Source organism: Parasteatoda tepidariorum, chromosome 3 (genome assembly GCF_982258835.1).
Source record: "Parasteatoda tepidariorum strain Cologne lab strain chromosome 3, Ptep-v5.0, whole genome shotgun sequence".
NCBI classification, from domain to species: domain Eukaryota; kingdom Metazoa; phylum Arthropoda; class Arachnida; order Araneae; family Theridiidae; genus Parasteatoda; species Parasteatoda tepidariorum.
The window spans coordinates 80889552-80896891 of record NC_141757.1 but is presented as its reverse complement, the minus strand read 5'-3'; the positions used below and the strand labels follow the sequence as shown (position 1 = coordinate 80896891).

At 27.9% G+C, this 7340-nt stretch overlaps 1 long non-coding RNA gene across 1 annotated transcript; it reads left to right on the top strand.

Moving 5' to 3' along the window:
* The first annotated feature begins 2898 nt into the window (after positions 1 to 2898).
* LOC147813919 (uncharacterized) lies at positions 2899 to 3945 on the top strand. The gene is made up of 2 exons (XR_015432778.1): positions 2899 to 3037; positions 3822 to 3945. It is a non-coding gene; the product is annotated as an uncharacterized LOC147813919 (long non-coding RNA).
* Positions 3946 to 7340: the final 3395 nt, after the last annotated feature.

Here is a 7340-nt window from a genome sequence, read left to right as displayed (position 1 = left end):
TGATTTTCTGATACTTGTAATAAAAGAGGTATTTTTGAGGTATAAAAAAATTGACCTTATTTCAACTAACGAGAGTGAGATATTTATTGAGGTATATGAAGTCCTTTTATTTATACCTAAGCTTATTTTGAGGTTGTTTAAAATTCACTTCATATCAACCAGAATCATGAGGCAGTTTTTAAGGTTCACCAGGTTGTTTTTTTTACACTTGTAACAAAAGAGGTATTTACGAGGTATAAAAAATAAAATTTTTTTCAACTAAAGAGAGTGAGGTCTTTATTGAGATGTATGAAGTCATTTTATTTATACCTAAGGTTGTTTTAAGGTTGTTTAAAGTACACTTCATATCAACTAGCTCACTTCCCAGAGTTCCGTGCTAGCCGGCAAATGGCGTGTGTGTTTACAATCGAAAGTTTCTTTAAAATTCGGTAAGTGTGCTTGACATTTATTAATTTAGCTTTGTCACTTTTAATCAAATATGCCTCAACTTTCAAACTTAAATTTCATTATTTTTGTTTTAAAGACGCGTCCTGATCTTACATTATTTAAGTCGGAGGATATTCTTTGAGGCTATTGTTGTAGGCTTAGCAATAAGACAGATCAATCTAAATATTTCTCGTCGCTGTTTAGGGTAACGTTACTGGTGAATCGTTACAGCAGGTTACGCACAGTATATTTTATTGTTTGTAATTTATTCAAATATAACTATTCTTTTTGTTTTGCTTAAATGTATATGTTTTAACGTAGCAGTATGCAAGCTGATTGAGTAAAAGGTTCATAATTTCTCTTATAAATAAATCACTGAAAATTGAAAGTTAACAGTTTCTATATATTGCAGGTAATAAAACAAATAAACAATACTATTGTAAGGAACGAAATGCATATTTGTTGCCTTCAACAAAAATCTAACATACATATTTAACTAATAAAATAAACATATACAATAAAAATTGCAATCAGGGTAAATACATCACACAAAAATTTTAATATTTCTTCAAAAGTTGCATTTTCATAAAAATATATATTTACAAACATGAAGAAAAAAAACAATCCTGTTTTTCGAAGTAAATATTCATTTTTTTAAATTAATGTTTACTATTAACAGGTGATTCTAAGGTAGGAAACAAGTTTACCATATCAAATCAACAAATTTCATTAAAAAATATATGAGAATTCCTAATAAAATCTGAAATTTTTTTTTAATAAAAATATATGTAATATGAGATAAGATTCAAGCTAATTTTAGTGAACTAATTTTTTAACCCCCCTCACAAATTAATAAAGCAAACTTCATAAATTTTCATAATCTGAAAAATATTTTGTTTTTAAACTCCAGAAATGATGAGAAATTGGAAATTCTAACATTATCGCAGAGAAAGAAAAGAATTTTTTTTATTTTTAAATGTGCAGAGTAAATAAAAATATAACGCTAATAAATAAAGAATTTTGAAAATTAAATTCTAATAACATTAAATTATGTAAGGATCACAGAAAACTATAATATCAATGAAAAAAAATCAGAACCGAATAATTTCGGTAATAATAAGTGATTGATATTAGCAGCGATTACATTATATATAAGCGGGGATTACTGAACTTACATATACATTGCCTCTAGAGAGAAAAAAGTTATTCTAATTCTAGATTGTTCACCACATTAGCAAAATAAATTTTTCCAGTGTCATCGCACTGGATGGAAATACAAACAGAAGATATATTTGTCACAGGAATTAAGTTAAAGTTGCCAGAATTAGTTACTTGTGTAATATGGCTTAGTTCAACATTAAAATTAAGATTAAGAGAACGCATCTTTTCACCAGAAATCATTTCTTCAATAACACCATAATAATTCCAGCAACAGCATATTGAATTCTGACAAGTACAAGTTACTAAAATTTTTACGAAGAAATTAATGCAGCCTAGTTTAAGTTTACTTGCCCTTTTATACATAAGCTTGGTTTAGTTGAGTATCTTAAAAGTATTTGTATGTGTATCACCTATTAAATAATATCTGAAGTTAGTTAGCAAAAAGGCAACTATAGGTAAGGGAAAACTGGCATCCACTTAAAAAATTCTCATGCAAAATTCAAACTTTTTGTCCGTTTAGTCCACTAAGGCAACGCCCCGCTCTTCCGCGCCACAGGTCCTGGGTTCGATCCTTGGGCCGGGCAAGGTTGACTCAGCCTTTCATCCCTTCAGTGGGTCGATAAATGAGTACCAAGCATGCTTGGGAACTAAACACTGGGGGTTCCGCGTTCGGCTGACCACCTAACCGGAACATCTTCTCCTGCATCCCAGAGCCCAAGGTCAAGAAAACTGAAATGGGCACAGTAGACCTTGGCCCTCTATGGGCTGTCGCGCCACTGTGTTTAGTTTTATTTTAGTTTTTAGTCCGCTAAGGCAAAATCTTGAATATTATTCTAGATCAACATGATGCAGTTTAATATTTTGGAATGATTTTCAATTTATTTTTAATAAGACTCGTGAAGACTCGTAAAGAGACTAAAAGAACATGAAAACTTTTCGTATAAATAGTGTGTTCTAATAAAATAGTTTTTATCTTTAATCCACAAAGAATATTGTATAAAACAAATTTACTGAGACAGCTATTCCAAAAAAATAATTTTATTATTTCAATTAAATATTAAAATCATTTTGGTGAACCTATACTTAATCTGCTTATATTGTAGTTAAAAAAGTTTAAAAGTATTATTGACTCTGGATTTTTGTTGTCAACATTAGTAACTTATCAAAGTTATATAAATATATATTTCAATTTCCTTCAATTTCTTAAAAAAAAATCTCATCTGAAAATTTCCAAATGAAACTTGCTATGCAACTTTTATATAACTTGATTTTACTCAACTTGAACATGCAACTTTTACAGAGCTGCTCCGTAAATGGCATCCAGAATTTCAAGGTTTGAATAAGGCTGTCAATAATACGTGCTCTGCAGCTAGGAGGAAGTGGAGACTAGTAACTGGAGAGCCTTCCCCTGGGAGTAACTCTAAATATACACCAAAAAGAAAAAAGACAAGTAAATTATTCTCCTTTGATTCAATGAAATCTTTTCACCTAAAAAATTACTGATAAAGTTTGCATGATCTTTGATTTTTGAAAACATTATTTTATAGCATTATCTTAAATTATTCCCTCAGGCAAGTAAACATATAAACTTAATGTTGCTTTTATTTCGATGGGGCATGAAAAACACAAAACATTGATGTTCTACATTCTTTTATTAAAAGATGATTGATTCTTGATCACATTAAATAAAAGGTTGAAAATGACCTTTTGTTTTTAAAAACCTTACGTGATAGACAATTATTTTCGGAATCGGCAGCATTGAGAATTGGTTTTAGTACAATTTCTTTTGCGAAATTGGACTAAAAATTTAAACAAGCAGGCCAGTGTAATTGAATTTATTCAAAATTTGCTGAGAAAAAAATTTAAATATCAGCATAACAATCCATAATTAAAAATGGTCGGTTGAATTATTGGAAAATTAAGAATTTCAATAAGCGTGTTATTTCTACAGCAGTTTTTATATGCATCTTATAGAAAAATTAGCTTTTTTAAGTGATATGTTTAAACAGTCAAAATAAAGAATTGAAATATACTGGGAGGAGAGTTTTGCAGGTCATTATTATTATTCATCTGCTGTTACTAAAGAAACCATTTATTTATTCAAAATTGAATAGAAATAATAATAAAAGGTGATTTATGCAACGAAATAAGCTTTAAAATATTATTCTAATCTTTTAAAATTTGTCATTATCAATGTAAATATGACTCTCGCTAATTCAATTTTTTATTTATAGGTTCCAATGCTCCAAATAACGTAAGCACAGCAAACTTGCAGAAGAAGCAGAGTAATTGTCAAGAATTTTGATTTCTTGAACGAAAAATTAATTTTTTTTTGTTAATAAAAGTTTTTATTTGTAAGCTGGCTAAATTATTTAAATTTGCTGTTATTTCGCTTTTACAAAAAATTAGCGCCTTTAACATCTGTTCTATATAAATGAGTTCCCACATTTTTCTGAAACAAATGTATCCTCTTTTCACGATAGTTTAATTGAAATTATTAAAATTACAGAAACATTTGAAATGTTCTTTTAAGGTTTATGAGTCAGCATACTTAACATTATTCAACTCTACATGTTAATTCAAGATTAATAAATTTTATGAACTATTTAATTGCAAATTAGCACAAGGTTCACAAACTATAAATTAAAGGCGTTAAGTGAAAATTCCTATTTTGAATTGTGTGAGGAAGAATACATTCCAATGGGTTGTATTTCAAAATTAAAGGAAGATATATTCTTTGCATTGCATTTTACTTTTCTTCACACAATACATGGAAATCAGTCGAAAATTCTTTCGAAAGAAAGATTCATCCGTATTCCGCCTATGTGTTTAGAAAATAGTTTCTTAGCATCAGGATTAGCAGTGAAAATTAAGACAGACCGTAAAAAGTTAATAAGTAATTACCACCTAATGTGTAACATTAAAAACTCCATCAGAGTGATAAATACCTCTACAAGTGAAAAGATATATATTTTAGGTTAAAAATTAGCAGTCTAAGGAGAAACATTTTAATTATATTTAATTACCAGCATTAGCATAAAAAAATATAACCTGAAAGGAAAAATGGCATATTTTAGTTTGATTAAAAAAATTTCCTTTACAAGCATAAAAACTTATATTTGAGGTCAGGGGCGCCCATATGTTTGAATTTAGGGGGGGGCTCATGAAAGAAAACGACAAATAGCTTAATGAATTAAAAAATTAATGAAAGGAAATTTTATCTATTTAAATATTTTTAATTTAATTCGCTGGATAATTAATTAATTTCGCTTTTAATTATACATGATTAATCAAATACGCATATGTTTCATTATTAATTACAATAAAGCATTGGTTGTAACTTTTTAAATACACTAAATGGATAATGTAAAAACTTATCAAAGAGTTATAATTTAACAACATTATTAGTGATATAATCTTTAATCGGGGGTATAAAACGAGTGTTTCACTGGGAATCAAGACCAAAATTCACAACATTTATCAATGACCTAGAAATAAAATAAATATAAACATTAAATACCGCTTGATTAGTTAAAATAATATTTCAATTTAACAGCATAGTACAAATTTCGAAATTTCAAAACTTGCATGAAACGTTCTTCGGTTCTACATCATATGTTATGCTACTACGATCAAAAGCAAATAACTTTACAAAAAATTATTAAATAAAAATTTTTATTTCTAGCTTTTTTTTTATCATGAAGAGTATGTTATCATTATTTACAAATATATTGCAGAAAGAAATGGAATTTAATCAACAGTTCTATTGCAGAACTTTTTCTGAAAATGCAAATTGAACATTTCTTTTGCTTTTTGAAAACTTATCAATAGCTAATTTAACAAAATTTACATCCTTTATTCTATCCTTGTGAACATTCAATAAACATAAACTACTTAAACGTTCTTGAGTCATGGTACTTTTTAGCCATGTTTTGACTCGCCTCAGAGTGCTAAATGACCTCTCTACCATACAAGTTGTTGGAGGTATTGTTAAATAGTATATTAAAATATTTTTGATAGATGGAAAAAATTCTGTTCTTCCAAAAATTCTTCAAAACAAAAATGGATAGCTGGGTAGATCTTTTGAAAAACCAAATGATATTGGGAAATTATATGTTATATACTTTAAAAATATTTAAAAAAACTTCAAGTATAAATTAAATGAAATACATTTAAAGAATTTAAGTTATTATAACAAAATATAGAGAAGACAATTAAGAAAAATATCATAAACATAAGCAACGCAAAAGCTAAAATCCGATAAAAATGAAATCGAAAAAAATATTTACAATTAATAAAATAATAAATCTGAAAGATTTGTGGTACTTTCAAAATTTATTACATAGTTTTTATGAAGACTTATTATTTTATTAATGAGTAAACAAAAATAAATAAAACAAAAACAAAAAGTCCCATTTAGCTTAAAAATATTTGATAAATAACAAGGACTGAAGAATAAAAATTATTATAGAGAAAAAAATCCGAAGAAAATAATATTTTAAAAAATAACTAACAAGAAATTAAAGTAAAGTACGAAGTTTGAAAATTAAAATGTGAGGAAAATGCATTTCTATAATACCTGACTAAATATAGAAAGTAAATAAAGTCAGACAAAAATCAAATTACTACGCCATGTATACTGACAAAAAATGCATTAAACTATGTCTGACGCACAAAAAGAGGAATAAATTAAAAGATTATCGAGCAACCTTAGAATCGCCCTGTTAATAATTGAAAATTACAAATCGCAAACATGAGAAGGCTCTGACTAAATTGTTGGGACCATTTTTTTTCTAGATTGCGGCTATCCCCATTATTTTAAGAAATCTGCATACGTTGAAAGAAAAATGTTTATTCAAAACGTTTTTGTGGGGAAAATTTCTTGACTACTTTTGCACTACTCTAATTATTTCGGATACTCAAAGTTAGGCTCTCGAGCCATTCAAGTTGAGTCTTGCGAAAATCCGAGTTTGATCTAAGAGCTTTGTTTATTTATTTGCTTATATTATTTATTTATTTGCTCAATACATTGTTCGATTTTGGTATAAAATAGAAAGCTTTAGCCTCTCGCTCGTTCACTTACATAAATAACGCGAATCGAGATTATTTGAAGTGCACTGCACAGAATCACAAATTAAAAGTGCGTGCGAGATATTACGCGAAAGAACTCTCTAATAACGTTTATTCTTGAACGAAATAATAATTTGTGTTTGGTGCGTTTTAGCCGCTTCTGTACATATTCCGTAAATTTTAACATTTAACTGACCAATTAGAATGTAAAAATTCTTTTATCTTTGTTTTTATTACTTTCAGTAAAAAATGCGATGCGATTATATAAAGCGATTATATAACTGAACTAAACTTTTGTTTTAAACTTTTTTTTAAGAATTGGGTGTAAATGTCGGCTATGAATTTTTGTTTGCTTCTTCGAAATGAACTATTGTTTCAATTTATATTCTCTTAATTAAGATTCCTCAAAATTGTCAGGAAATCACATGAACAATCGGAATTTAAGGCGAGGATTTTCATTTGGAGCGATCCAGAAAACTAATTATTAGAACAGAAATTTACACTAAATATATTAGCTATAAAATCGACGATGGCTCCTAATTTTTAGTTTGCCCAGGAACTTCTTTTTTCTCTTTCAGTCGAAATCTTAAAAGAAATTATCAAAATTTTTTTTCTTTGATGCATACTTCTATCATACTGATGCATAATCTTTGATGCATACTTCTTCCTTTTTGCATATTTTT